Source organism: Rhinopithecus bieti, unplaced genomic scaffold (assembly GCF_001698545.2).
Source record: "Rhinopithecus bieti isolate Rb0 unplaced genomic scaffold, ASM169854v2 scaffold_7414, whole genome shotgun sequence".
NCBI lineage: Eukaryota > Metazoa > Chordata > Mammalia > Primates > Cercopithecidae > Rhinopithecus > Rhinopithecus bieti.
The window spans coordinates 1,481,879-1,498,043 of record NW_016806087.1 but is presented as its reverse complement, the minus strand read 5'-3'; positions in this window follow the sequence as shown (position 1 = coordinate 1,498,043).

Sequence of the window (16,165 nt, the reverse complement as noted above, 5' to 3'; positions counted from 1 at the left end):
CACTGGGGCCTATCATGGGGAGGGGGGAGGAGGGAGGGATTGCATTGGGGAGTTATACATGATATAAATGATGAATTGATGGGTGCTGACGAGTTGATGGGTGCAGCACACCAACATGGCATAAGTATACATATGTAACAAACCTGCACGTTATGCACATGTACCCTAGAACTTAAAGTATAAAAAAAAAAAAAAAAAAAAGAAATATAAAATGTATTAGTCCATTCTCACATTGCTATAAGGAAATACTGAGACTGGGTGATTTATAAAGGAAAGAGGTTTAACTCACAGTTCAGCATTACTGAGGACTCAGGAAACTTAGAATCATGGCAGAAGGCAAAGGGGAAGCAAGGACGTTTCTGTACAAGGCAGCAGGAAGAAGAAGTACTGAAAGCGGGGAAGAGTTCCTTATAATACCATCAGTTCTCGTGATAACTCACAATCACAAGAACAGCATGGGGGAAACTTCCCCATGGTTCAGTTACCCCCACCTGGTCACTCCCTTGATATGTGGGGATTTTGGGGATTACAATTAAACATGAGATTTTGGTGAGGAGGACACAAAACCTAACCATATTATTCCTCCCCTGGCCTCTCCCAAATCTCATGTCCTCACATTTCAAAACCAATTATCCTTCCCAAAAGGTCCCCCAAAGTCTTAACTCCAGCATTAACCCAGAAGTGCAAGTCCAAAGTCTCATCTGAGATAAGGCAAGTTCCTTCCACCTATGAGCCTGTAAAATCAAAAGCAAGTTAGTTACTTCCTAGATACAATGGGAGTACAGGTATTAGGTAACTACACCCATTCCAAATGGAAGAAATTGACCAAAAAGAAGGGGTTATGGGCTGCATGCGAGTCCAAAATCCAGTGTGGCAGTTAAATCTTAAAGCTCCAAAATGATCTTCTTTGACTCCATATCTCACCTCCAGGTCTGACGCAAAAGGTGGGCTCCCATGGCCTTGGGCCTTTCTGCCCTGTGGCTTTGCAGGATACAGCCACACTCCCAACTTCTTGGAGTTGGGACTCCAAGACTTCATGGTCTGGCATTGAGTGTCTGTGGTTTTTCTGGATGCATGGTGCAAGTTGTTGGTGGATCTACCGTTCTGGGGTCTGGAGAACAGTGACTTTCTTCTCACAGCTCCACCAGGCAGTGCCACAGGGGGGACTTTCTATGGGGTGGTCCAATCACACAATTTCCCTTCTGCACTGCCTTAGCAGAAATTCTCCATGAGGTCTCTGCCTCTGAAGCAAACTTCTGCCTTGACATCTAGGTGTTTCCATACATCCTTTGAAATCTAAGGGGAGGTTCTCATACCTCAGTTCTTGACTTCTGTGTACCCACAGGTCCAAGACAACATGGAAACTGCCAAAACTTGGGGCTTGCACTATCTGAAGCAATGGTCTGAACTCTAAGTTGGCCCCTTTTAGCCAGGGCTGGTGTGGCTGGGATGCAGGGCACCAAGTCCCCAGGCTGCACACAGCAGTGAGGCCTTTGTCCCATCCCAGTACACCATTCCTTTCAGGCTTCCAGGCCTATGATAGGAGGGATTGCCACAAAGGTCTCTGACATGCCCTGGAGACGTTTCCCCATTGTCTTGGCTATTAACATTAGGCTCCTCATTACTTATGCAAATTTCTGCAGCCAGCTTGAATATCTCCCCAGAAAATGGATTTTTCTTTTCTATCGCATTATCAGGCTGCAAAGTTTTCCAACTTTTATGCTCTGCTTTCCTTTTAAACATAAGTTCCAATTTCAGATCATCTCTCTCCAGTTCAAGGTTCTACAGATTTCTAGGGCAGGAGCAAAATGTTGCCAGTCTCTTTACTAAAGCCTCGCAAAAGGTGACTTTTGCTCCAGTTCCCAATGAGTTTCTCATTTCTATCTGATATGGTTTGACTGTGTCCCCACTCAAAATCTTATCTTGAATTATAATTTGAATTGTAATCCCCATGTGTTGTGGGCAGGAGCTTGTGGGAGGTGATTAGATCATGGAGGCAATTCCCCTCTGCTGTTCTTGATAGTGAGTGAGTTAGTTCTCATGAGATCTGAATGGTTTTATAAAGGGCAGTTCCCCTGTACATGCTCCCTTGCCTGCAGCCATGTAAGATGTGCCTTTGCTCCTCCTTTGGCTTCTTCCATAACTGTGAGGCCTCCCTAGCCATGTGGAACTGTGAGTCCAGTAACCCTCCTTTTTAAATTAAATTCCCCAGTCTGATATTTTTTCACAGCAGTATGAAAATAGACTAATACAGTAAATTGGTACAAGTAGAGTGTGGTGATGCTATTAAGATACCAGAAAATGTGGAAGTGACTTTGGAAGTGGGTAACAAGCAGAGGTTGGAACAGTTTGGAGGGCTCAGAAGAAGACAGGAAGATGTGGGAAAGTTTGGAGCTTCCTAGAAACTTGTTGAATGGTTTCGACCAAGAAATCCAGGGTCAGGTGGTCTCAGTTGGAGATGAGGAACTTACTGGGAACTGGAGCAAAGGTCATTCTTGCTATGTATTAGCAAAAAGATTGGAGGCATTTTACCCCTGCTCTAGAGATCTGTGGAACTTTGAAATTGAGAGAGATGGTTTGCAATTGGAACTTATGTTTAAAAGGAAAGCAGAGCATACAAGTTTAGAAAATTTGCAGCCTGACCATGTGATTAAAAAAAGAAAAACCCATTTTCTGGGAGAAATTCAAGCTGGATGCAGAAATTTGCATAAGTAACAAGAGGCTGAATGTTAATAACCAAGACAATGGGGGAAATGTCTCCAGGGCATGTCAGAGGTCTTCATGGCAGCCCTTCCCATGACAGGCCTGGAGGTCTGGGAGGAAAAAATGGTTTTGTATCCTGGGCCCAGGACTTTGCTGCTTTGTGCAGTCTTGGAACTTGGTTCCTTGCATCCCAGCCATGGCTAAAAGGAGCCAAGGTACAGCTTGGGCTGTGGCTTCAGAGGGTGCAAGCCCCAAGCATTGGCAGTATCCACATGGTGTTCATCCTGTAGGTGAGCAGAAGGCAAGAAATGAGATTCTGGTACCTCCATCTAGATTTCAGGGGATGTATGGAAACAGTTGACTGTCCAGGCAGAATTTTGCTGCTAGAGCAGAGCCCTCATGGAGAACCTCTGCCAGGGCAGTGCCGAAGGGAATTGTGGGGTTGGAGCCCCCAAACAGAGTCCCCATTGGGGTACTACCTAGTGGAACTATGAGAAGAGGGTCACCGTCCTCCAGAACCCAGAATTGTAGATCCACAGACAGCTTGCACTGTACACCTGGAAAAGCCACAGACACTCAACTACAGCCACGAAAGCAGCCAGGAGTGGGACTATACCTTGCAAAGCCAAAGAAGTGGAGCTGCCCAAGGCTGTGGGAACCCACTTCTTGCATTAGCATGACCTGGATATAAGACATGAAGTCAAAAGAGATCATTTTGGAACTTTAAAGTATAATGACTGCCCTATTGGATTTCAGACTTTCATGGGGCCTGTAGACACTCATTTCAGCCCATTTCTCTCATTTGAAACAGGTGTATTTACCCAATGCCTGTACCTCCATTGTATCTAGGAAGTAAAAAACTTGCATTTGATTTTACAGGTTCATAGGCAGAAGGAACTTGTCTCAGATTATACTGTGAACTTGGACTTTTGGGTTAATGCTGGAATAAGTTAAGACTTTGGGGTACTGTTGGAAGGGCATGATTGTGTTTTGAAATGTGAGGACATGACATTTGAGAGGGGTCAGGGGTGGAATGATATGGTTTGGCTGTGTCCCAACCCAAAATCTCATCTTGAATTGCAATTTGAATTGTAATTCTCACATTTTGGGGGTGGAACCTCATGGGAGATGATTAAATCACGGGGGCAGTTCCCCCGTGCTGTTCTTGTGATACTGAGTTAGTTCTCATGAGATCTGATGGTTTCATGAGGGACAGCTCCCCTGAACATGCTTTCTTGTCTGCATCCATGTAATAAAATGGCTTTGCTCCTTTTGTGCCTTCTGCCATGGTTCTGAGTCATCTCCAGCAGTGTAAAACTATGAGTACACTAAACTTCTTTTTCTGTATAAATACCCAGTCTTGGGTATTTCTTCACTGCAGTATAAAAACGGACTCATACACCATCTGAGACCACCTCAGCCTTGACTTCATTGTCCATATTACTATCAAAATTTTGGTCAAAGCCATTCAACAAGTCTCTCGGAAGTTCTAAACTTTCTCACAACTTCCTGTTTTCTTCTGAGCCCTCCAAACTTTTCCAATCTCTTCCTATTACCAAGTTCCAAAGTTGATTCCACATTTTTGGGTATCTTTATAGCAGCACCCCACTCAATGTGGTACCAATTTACCATAGTAGTCCATTCTCACATTGCTGTAAAGAAATACCTAGGTCCGGGTAATTTATGAAGAAAAGAGGTTTAATTGACTCCCTCAGCATGGTTGGGGAGGCCTCAATCGTGAGGAAACCTACAATAGTGGCAGAAGGTGAAGAGGAAGAGGCACCTTTTTCACAAGATGGCAGGAAGAAGAAGTGCTGAGCAAAGGGGAAAGAACCCTTTATAATGCCTTCAGATCTTGTAAGAACTCACTCACTATCATGAGAATAGCATGGTGGAAAATTCCCCCATGTACTCAATTACCTCCACCTGGTCTCTCCTTTGACAAGTGGAGATTATGGGGATTATAATTCAAGATGAGATTTGGGTGGGAAATAGGAAATGATTAGGAAGATGTTCTACAGTGTTTCACCTCATAGTGACATTATATTTTCCAATATGTAGGAACTTAGTAAGAGTAGTCCAGAAATTATAAGCCAAAGAGTAGAGAAATCAGAAGACTTAGCTCTTAATGACAGGATACTACAGAAAGAAACATACTGAATCTGAATCCAAGTTCTGCAATTTATTAGCTGTGTGAATTTAGGCAAATTATTTCACTTTTTTGAGCTTTGATTTACTCAGTTGCAAAAGAAGGATTGTAATAGGTACTTAAAGGTGTTGTTGAATTTTATTAAATATTGTTTCTGAAATATTTAGAATGCACTACATAAATGATAGCTTTTATCATTAATATCATTGTTATTGGCACTGCTTTTTTCCTCACATTACTGATTTACACAGCCTATTTTTATACCTTCATGTAAGTTCCTTCATAGCAACCTTTTCAACTGAAGTCAGTGCACACTCCAGCCCCAATATCAGAGCTTTGTGCATACTTATTTTCACAATGATTATCATGAAAGCATATTTAGGCTATAGGTAGACACACGGTGTGTTTAGAATGCAGGAGAAGATAGGAGAAAGCCTTTCAACTAAGAATTCAATAATTGAATTATTTCCTTGGAAAATTATTTTTTATAAAGTAACTCCATTTTGAAATGAAATGGAAGCTATGGTAGTGTTAACAACTGTGATGACTGCTTATACACTTGCTGGAATCCTTGCTACTACTGAAATATTTTTTCTCAAGTTTCATCACTTTGCTGAATCTCCTCGAAGTTATATCATCCACCAAATGATTGATAGTAATTATAGTCCTACCAGGTGTAACTGAAGATAGCAAATATTTTAATACCTGGATATTAATATAAGTTTCCAGGGGTGTTCATACATCAAAGAATATAATTCTGAAAGCTTGTATATTTAATTTCTGTGGATTCAGAGAATGGAATGGTAACTTTTTTCAGTTCTATGATTTTAGAACATCTCCATAAATGTCGTGTGTATGTGTGTGTGTGTGCGTGTTTGCATGCACTCACATCATGGACAAATACATAGAAACTAAGTTAGGGCTATTTATTTCAAGAACTGGTAATGATTACTTGAATAGTTCAAGAATAGGAATTTTATTACTTGTAATTTGCCACACTAATTCCCTATTAATGTTACCAAAAACCAAACATAAAATGCTCAGTTAAATCCCCAAAAGGCAGAACAAAGAGTAGAAGACAAAGATAGAAACATAAAATATGGACAATGAATAGAAAACAGTAAAAAGTATAATGTTAATCCCAATATATCAATAGTCATTTTGAATATCAATCGTTTTAATGTACCAAATAGTAACCAGAGATTGCTAGAGCAGATTTTCTAAAAAGATCCAACTCTATGTTGTCTACAAGAAAACCGCTTTAAATATAAAGATTAAAAGTAAGGAGTCAGAGAAAGATATACATTTCTAGAACTAATCAAAATAAAGAGGGAGTAGCTGTATTAATTTCAGATAGAGCAGACTTTGGAGGACAGAAAGTTATCAGGGATGAAAAGGGTCATTATATAATGATAAAAGGGTCATTTTTTCCAGAAGACATAGCAATCCTTAATGTGTATGCAAGTAACAACGGAGTGTCAAATATGTGAAGCAAAACCTGATAGAACTTCAAAGTATAAATAGTATCCAGTATTATAACTGGAGATCTTCATACCTTTCTATCAGAAATGAACTAATCTAGCAGTCAGGAAGCCAGTAAGGACAGAGTTGAACTCAACAACATCATTAATTAGCTGAATATAATTGGTACCTATTACTTATTTACTCCCCAAACAAATAGAATACACATTTCTGTCTAGTTCAAATTGAGCATGAAAATGGGCCACATTATGGACCATTAAACACATCTCAAAAATTTTAAAAGACTATATTTTATACAATGTATGCTCTCAGACCACAAAGGAATTAAACTAGAAACCAATAACAGAAAAATTGCTGTAAAATACCAAAATGCTGGATGATTAAACAAGACACTTCTAAATAACACGTAGATCAAAGTAGAAATATTTTAAAAATAAACACATTTGGGACCACATGGAAGAGAAAACACAACCTATTAAATATTGTGTGATGCAGCAAAGTAGTGATTAAAGTTTATAATATTGAATTTATATATTTAAAACATCTAAAATTAATAATCTAAGCTTCTTCTTTAGGAAACTAGAAAAAGAAAGGTAAATCCTAAGTAAGCATATGGGAAAAGAATTAAAATATAGAGCAGAAATCAATAAAACTGAAAACAGGTAATCTATACAAAAATTAACAAATCCAAGAGCTGGTTCTTTGCAAAGACCAATAAAATATTAAGCCTTACATGTATACATACTAATAAACCTTCACCTTGTGCACATGTACCCTAGAACATAAAGTATAATAATAAAAAAAAAAGCCTTTATCCAGGCCAATTACAAAATAAAGACAGAATATAAATAAATAATATGAGAAATGAAAAAGCACATTAAAAAATAATGCAGGAATATTGTAAACAACCTTATGCCCACGAATTTGATAACCAGGATAAAATTAAACAATTCCTTGAAAGGCACAATCTGACAAAGCTCACTGAAGAAGAAACAGGCAAACTGAATAGTATTGTGCATATTAAATAAATTGAATCAATAATAGCCTTTCAAAACAGGAAGCATCAAGGCCATATGAGTTTACTGGTGAATTCTACCCAACATGTAAGAAATAAATTATACCAATTATCTATAATCTGTTTCAGAATATAGGAGCAGAAGGAATACTTCTTAACTTATTCTATTAGGCCACAGTTACCCTAATAATAAAACCTAATGAAATGACTAGGAAATAACTAGAAAAAATAGCTAAAGACCAGCATCTCTCATGAACATGGATGTATACATCCTCAACACAAGATTGGCAAATCAAATGCAGCAACAGTTAAAAAATTTTACACTATGACCAAATGGTATTTATTCTAGGTAAGCAGGATAGTCCAACATGTGAAAACAATTAATGTAATTCATCACATCAAAAGGCTAAATAACCCTAGCTAAATAGCTACTTCTTTTATTTTTATTTTGTTTTTGTACAGGCGGAGTCTCCCTGTGTTGCCCAGGCTGGCAACTCTGACTTCAAGCAATCCTCCCACGTTGGTCTCTCAAATTCTGAGATTACAGACATGAACCACCACACCTAGTGGATATCAGTCTTGAGAAGCTAGAAGTTTTCCTGCTCAGATTAGGAAAAGGGCAAGGATGTTCCTGCTTACCACTTCTTGTCAATATTTTAGTGAAAGTTCTAGATATTGCAATAAGACAATAAAGGGAAATAAAATGTATACAAAATGAAAAGGAAGAAATAAAATTGTTTTTGTTTGCAGCTGACATGATTGTCTATGCAGAAAACCACAAAGACTCAACAACAACACTAAAAATCTCCTGTGACTATTAAGTTATTATAGCAAGGTTAAAGGACAGAAGGTTAATATACATAAATCCACTGCTTCCCTGTATATCGGTAATGAACAATTGTAATTTGTACTTTAAAAAGAATATCATTTACATTAGCAACAAAGAATGGATACTTAAATACACCTCTAACAAAATATGTACAAGATCTATATGAGGAAAAATACAAAACACTGATGAATCAAATAAGAACTAAATAAACAGAGAGTTATTTAATGCTCAGTGATAGAAAGACTGGTTATTGTCAATACATTAGTTCTTCCCAAAATGATCCACAAACTTTATACAATCCTGATCAAAATCTCAGCAAGCTATTCTGTAAATATCACCAAAATTATTCTAAAGTTCATATGGAGAAGCTGAAGACCTAGAATAGCAAACAAAATATTAAAGGAGAACGAAGTTAGAAGGCTGACGCGATCCAACTTCAAGACTTACTATAATGCTATGGTAATCAAGGGAGTGTGGTGTTGTTGAAAATAGACAGATCAGTAGAACAGAACACAGAGCCCAGAAATAGACTCACATAAATATAATCAAGCTAGCTTTGATAAAAGAGTAAAGTCAATACATTGGAGCAAAGATAATCTTTTTAACAAACGGTACTGGCACAACTGGACATCCACATACAAAAACATGGATGTAGACATAGCTCATATACCCTATACAAATATTAACTCAAAGTGGATCGTATCCCTATATGTAAAACACAAATGTATAAAATTTATAGAAGATAACATAGGAGAAAACCTAGATAACCTTGGTTATTGTGATGACTTTTTAGATGAAACATCAAAGGCACAATTCATGAAATAAATAATTGATAAATTTAGTTTTATTAAAATTAAAAACATATGCTCTACAAAATACTGGCAAAAGAATGAGAAGACAAACCACAGAATGGGAAAATATACTTTTGAAAGACATTTCTGATGAAGAACTTTTATCCAAAATGTACAAAGAATTCTTAAAATTTTTTTTTTTTTATTATACTTTAAGTTCTAGGGTACATGTGCATAACGTGCAGGTTTGTTACATATGTATACTTATGCCATGTTGGTGTGCTGCACCCATCAACTCGTCAGCACCCATCAATTCATCATTTATATCATGTATAACTCCCCAATGCAATCCCTCCCTCCTCCCCCCTCCCCATGATAGGCCCCAGTGTGTGATGTTCCCCTTCCCGAGTCCAAGTGATCTCATTGTTCAGTTCCCACCTATGAGTGAGAACATGCGGTGTTTGGTTTTCTCTTCTTGTGATAGTTTGCTAAGAATGATGGTTTCCAGCTGCATCCATGTCCCTACAAAGGACGCAAACTCATCCTTTTTTATGGCTGCATAGTATTCCATGGTGTATATGTGCCACATTTTCTTAATCCAGTCTGTCACAGATGGACATTTGGGTTGATTCCAAGTCTTTGCTATTGTGAATAGTGCCGCAATAAACATACGTGTGCATGTGTCTTTGTAGTAGAATAATTTATAATCCTTTGGGTATATACCCAGTAGTGGGATGGCTGGGTCATATGGTACATCTAGTTCTAGATCCTTGAGGAATTGCCATACTGTTTTCCATAATGGTTGAACTAGTTTACAATCCCACCAACAGTGTAAAAGTGTTCCTATTTCTCCACATCCTCTCCAACACCTGTTGTTTCCTGACTTCTTAATGATTGCCATTCTAACTGGTGTGAGATGGTATCTCATTGTGGTTTTGATTTGCATTTCTCTGATGCCGAGTGATGATGAGCATTTTTTCATGTGTCTGTTGGCTGTATGAATATCTTCTTTTAATAATAAAATGGAAGACCTAATTAAAAATTGAGACAGATCAGACTTCACCACTATACGATTTATCCATGTAACCAATAACCACTTGTACTCCTAAAGCCATTGAAATTTAAAAAATGGGCCAAAGGCCTAAAGAAATACATCACCAAAGATGATATGCGGATGGCAAATGAACACATGAAAATATACTAAATATCATGTCATTAGAGAATTGTAAATTAAACCAACAATGAGATACGACTGCACATCTACTAGAATGGTCTAAATCCAAACACTAACACCACCAAATCCAAACAATAACACCACCAAATGTTTGTGAGCATATGGAAAAACAGCAACTCTCCTTCATTGCTCGTGGAAATACAGACTAGTAAAGCCACTTTAGAAGATAATGTGGCAGTTTCTTCCCAAACTAAACATATTCTTACCATGTGATTCAACAGTCATGTGTCTTAATAATTTCTCAAATGATATGAAAACTTATATCAATGCAAAGGCCTGCATGCAGATATTTATAGTAACTTTATTCATAACTGTCAAAACTTGAAAGCAAACAAGGTGGCCGTTTGGTAGGTAAATGAATAAATTGTAATGATCCAGACAATGGAATATTATTCAGCACTAAAAACAAGTATACCATCAAGCCATGAAAGACATGGAAGGACCTTAAATTCATGTTGTTAACTGAAAGAAGCCAAATGTGAAAAGACTATATATTTGTAGTTCCCATGACATGACATTCTGGAGAAAGTAAAACTATAGACAGCAAAATGATCAGTGGTTGCCTGGGGTTTGAAAGGAGGGAGGAATGAGCACTGAGTATGCTTAGGGCAGTGCAGTATTCTGGTATAATATTCTAATGGCGGACACATGTCATTAGATATTTGTCTTTTTTAAAATTTATTTTTGTATTATACTTTAAGTTCTAGGGTACATGTGCACAATGTGCAGGTTTGTTACATAGGTACATATGTGCCATGCTGGTTTGCTGCATTTGTCTTTTAATAAAATTGACAGCCGACACTTACGAAAAATTTTCAAAAATTACAAACCTTTAGTTAGATTTACCAAGTCAAAAAAGAGAAGACTCAAATTAATAAAGTCAGAACATAAATAAGGGACATTACTCTGATACCACAGAAAGTTTTAAAAGATCATAAATAAATACTATGAATAATCACATGCCAATAGATTAGATAACTCAGATGAAATAAACAGATTCATAGAAAATTTTAATTAATTGATTTAAAATTTCTCTTTGAAGTAGGGTAAATGAGAAATTAGAGAAGTATGAATATGGCTATAACTTGTAGTTTTTCTTTATTTAGAATTTTAGAATTGATAATAATGAGCATTTATATGTCATGCACAATTCTACACACTTTTCATATATTAACACATATTAATACTCAAAAGACTCAATGAAATAGACACTATTACTATGCCAACTGTATACTGAAAAGTTCATCAATGTGCATAACATCACCCAGCTAGTGAATAGCACAACCAGCTAGCCAATTGAATACAGAGCTCTTAAAGATTGTCATAATGGCATACCACTTACAGACATGTATATAGTATATTTACCCTTGTTACTGATTAAATATCCTTACTCTCCTTATTAGTCCATTCATACTTTCTGTTTCTTTGTAACTAAATGTTGGTACGTTTTATACATCCAAGATTTTATCTATTTCTTCTTATTCAATTTGTTGGCATATGATTATTAATAGTACTCTCATAATCCTGTATATTTATGTGGTATCAGTCGTTATATTTCTTTTATTTCTGATTTTATTTATATGCATCTTCTCCCATTTTTTTTACTTAGTCTAGCTAAAGGTTTGTCAATTTTCAAAAACAACGTCAATATTGCTGATCTTTTCTATTTTTTTTCCTAGCCTCTGTATTATTTATTTTTTTCTAATCTTTACTACCTTCTTCCTTTTAATAAATTTGGGCCTAGTTTGTACTTTTTCTAGTTCCTTGAGATATAACATTAGGTGTCTTCTTTTTTGATGTGGGCACTTACTGCTATAAACCTTCATCTAAGAATTACTTTTGCTGCATCCCATAAGTTGTGGTATGTTGTGTGTCCTTTTATGTTTATCTCAAAAAGAAGAAAAAGAAAACAAATCCCAGTGCTTTGGACAGTCTGGAACCTTAGGCTGCTGAGGCTGGCCTGGACCCTGGGTGTACCTAGAAACTGAATCTGCAGGGCTTGCCTGGCATTGGGGATGAGATAAGGCCTAAGTGCTGGGCGTGGACTGTACCCTGGGTTCACTGGCGTTGGTCTGGCACCAGGACAGGCTTGCATGCTCAGTCCACTAGTAGTAGCTTAGAATTTGGGGCCACGAGGAACTTCCTTTTACTAGAATGGGCCCTGTGTTGTGGTTCTTTTTTCTCCTTTTCCCAAGCAGAGGGTACCTTTCTAAACATTACACTGGCTGGGTTGAAGAAGGAATGAGATGGGTGATGTAAAACTGTACTTTCTAACTTCTCCAATGAGTCTTTTCTTATTTCCATGCTACACTTGGGTGCTGTAATCTCTCACCCTGTTTCATTTGCTCTTTGTGAAGGTATTTTTGTGCATGAATAGTTGTTTAAGCTAATGGTTTTTAACAGGATAAGCAGTGAAAAGTCCTCTTTCACGGTCTTGCTGAAGTCTCTTTATTAACAGAGTAAGAATTAGAAGTCTTCCTAAGTTTAATATGGTACCAGTTGATAGTTATATTTGTTATACATATTAGTACTATAATTTTATTTTGAAGATAAAAGCTAGTTCCTTTTTCACTTATGGGACTATTAATCAAAACATGAATTAAACAGAATTTTTAAATAAATATTTTAGAGAAGAGTATCAGCTTCAAGGGAAGACTAATCTTAAGCAAAGAAAATGAGATTTTGGAGACACACTTCATAATAACCTGCTGGAAAATTACTTATTATTTGTTCTTTAAAATTCTGAAAATGTCTAAGTCTGGTTTGTCAAAACTAATATATGACTTTGTCTAGAAAACAAATGTTTCAGTGTGAGGCCTGTCATCTGAAATTGTGTGAGAAGAGAAAAAATGTAAATAATATCTATGATAAATATGTTATTGTAAGATTAAGTGGCTGTTTTAAAAGACTCCTTAATATAACTGACTCTCTTATTTAAATGCAATTCCTGGCCGGGCACAGTGGCTCACGCCTGTAATCCCAGCACTTTGGGAGGCCAAGACGAGCAGATCACAAGGTCAGGAGATCGAGAACATCCTGGCTAACACGGTGAAACCCCGTCTCTACTAAAAAATACAAAAAACTAGCCGGGCGAGGTGGTGGGCGCCTGTAGTCCCAGCTACTCGGGAGGCTGAGGCAGGAGAATGGTGTGAACCCGAGAGACCGAGGTTGCAGTGAGCCGAGATTGTGCCACTGCACTCCAGCCTGGGTGACAGAGCGAGACTCCGTCTCAAAAAAATAAAAAAAATAAAAAAATAAATAAATGCAATTCCTTATTTTTATCTTTCATACATACATGTTATTACATTACTCTGAAATTGTTGCTATTATTCATTGGAAATTTATACTGACATACATTCAGAATATTTATATGATGGCACAAGTATTATAAGAGCTTTAATAGAGTATATACATTTACACATAAAACTCAGAATAAGGGGTCTTTAAAATTCAATTTCTTTAATAAGAGTTTACTGTGATGGGTAATAGTTTGTTGTGACTTAAAACTAGAAATAATATTATTTCTAATTACCAAGAGTCGAAATACAGAAGGAGAAGGAGATGTGAGGGGGGAACATTTTGAACATATTGATTTTGTGATGTCTATGAAATATAAATATGGGAGTGTTCAGTAGGCAAATAAAATTATGGGTTTTGAATTATGGTCATAGTTTGACCAAGGGCTACATTTGAAATTTTTCATTTTATGGGTACTAAAATGTAGATGGGTCGTGTCTTTCAGGTTTGATAATTTCCAAAGTAATTCCTGCATGAAACCCAAGATATCAAGAAAACAGGTCATACTGGATTGAGTGATTACCAATAAAAACTGAATGGATAAGTCAATATAAGAAGTAAACAGTAAGAAAACAGTCATAAAAAGGAATGAGTGTTATACTGAAGAAAAGGGATAGATCAGTGTCTAAAGGGCTCAATATCATGGAAGAGTAGCTATACCAAATAAATGTAAGGAAAGGAGAATTAGGAAAGGATGTGTCACAGAGTGGAATTAGTTATGTTACTGGGAAGTGTGGGAATCCTTGGTTCTTGTCTAACCTGGAATAAATAATTCAGCCAAGAGATGCATAGCAAAGGTTACGTAGCAGAGTTAATTAAAGGATGATAAAGTACATTCCTACAGAGGAGTGGAAAAAATTTCTGGGCTGGTCAAGCTGGACAAATAGTAGTAGCAGTATTTATTTAAAGAGACAGTACACTCTGCAAGATGAGACAGAAAAAATTTGGGATTGTTGCAATTCTCAAACATTATGAATGAAGTTGATAGACCAAAAAAAAAAATAATAAAAAGTAGGAAAAATAGATGTTCTAATGTGTTTTGCAACAGTTCAACAATAAGAAAGAGGAATTCAAGCTCCACAAAACAGGAAATGAATAGACATTTATATTTCATTTATCCCATCTACCAACATTCAGTTTCATTGCCCAATTACAGAGGCCATAGGTCATTGTTAACCATTGGCGACACTGTTACACAATTTTATTACTTTGTATAGATGAGAAAATTATTCATCTTAAGTGCCTTGGTTGAATTTCTGCTTTAGCAAATATAGTTACTGTGCCATAAAAAAATACCTTTTAGAAAAGATATATAGATGTATAGATAGATAGATATAGACATAGATACATGGAGTCCTCTATTTAAATGAATTTTCAATAGAAGAAAATTCTAGAGCCATTTCAAACCTGGTCAGTCTCTTTTTCTACTGAAATAAACCTTGAAAAAAAAAGTATACAATAATCAATGGGTAATTAATTTCTAGAGTATTCCATAAACGAAATTCCTCAACTTGTATTAAAAAGGTTATCAAAATAATTTAAATTCTTACTTGTAAAATAGGAACCAGAGTCCTCTTTATGGGTGTAGGAAGAGAAAAATATGCATATTTCCTGACCTATCAAATGTTGAGTGCAAACAAGAGAAATGTAAGTAGGTTGGAAAGTTTTTTCCTAAGGCAAGAGCTATAGATAAAATAAAAGAAAACTTTACTTAAGATGATTTTGTGAAGTCCTTCCAGGTCTGCAACACACTCTCAAGCAACCCCAAGACCTTGAACGTATATACTAATGTCATGCCATCAGTAGTATCAACATGACAAGGACGGAGAAGGTTGATAAACATCTATGATTTATATGCAAAGAGACAGCTATCCAGAGCAATTACGCTATTTTAAGGAAACTTCCCCTTAACAGTTTTAGCCAGATTTGCTGGAAATGAACCTTCTGTATGTCATGCAGTGTTCAATGATAGTTCAAAATCACAATTTCAATGATTAAAATATTATCCCTATCTTATGATTTTCGAATTGCTATGTCAAAAACCATAAAGGTAGAGAGATAATTTTTTTCTATTTTTCAAACAGATAACTGATTTTACAATTTATCGTTTAACATTTTTAAGAATATATATGAGCTCATGACAATGTGAAGAGACTTGGCTTTTTCTTTTTCCAACATGTTTTCTCCTAGTATAATTTCTCAGCTATGTTTAGCCTTTGTTGCTGCTTTTTTCCCCTCACATACTCAAAGTTGAAAGTGTTTTCCAATGAATCACTATTTTCAAGGCAGTCTCTGAGCATTTATGGCAGTGAAGAGGAAACAATAATTGGACCATATTCCTTCAGGCTTGATACTTTTAAAGTTACCTTTAACCTTAAGTGAGTTAAATTGGCAGGTGGGAAATAATTATTTGAAACATTTTATAATGTAAAACCACTTTCTGAGAAATTTAGCTGTTAGAAATATTTGACTGCCAAAGGAAGTCATCTTTCAATCTTGTTTACCGCATACTCTGCTTATGTGTTATGGTACAAGCAAAGTGGAAGGTAGTTATTAAAAAAGCCCTTTTTTATTAAACTCTTTTATATTGTAAAAAGAGTTTACAGTATAAAAGAGAAGGTAGTTTACATTGATTGAGTAGTTATTATAGCAAGTGCTGATCTAA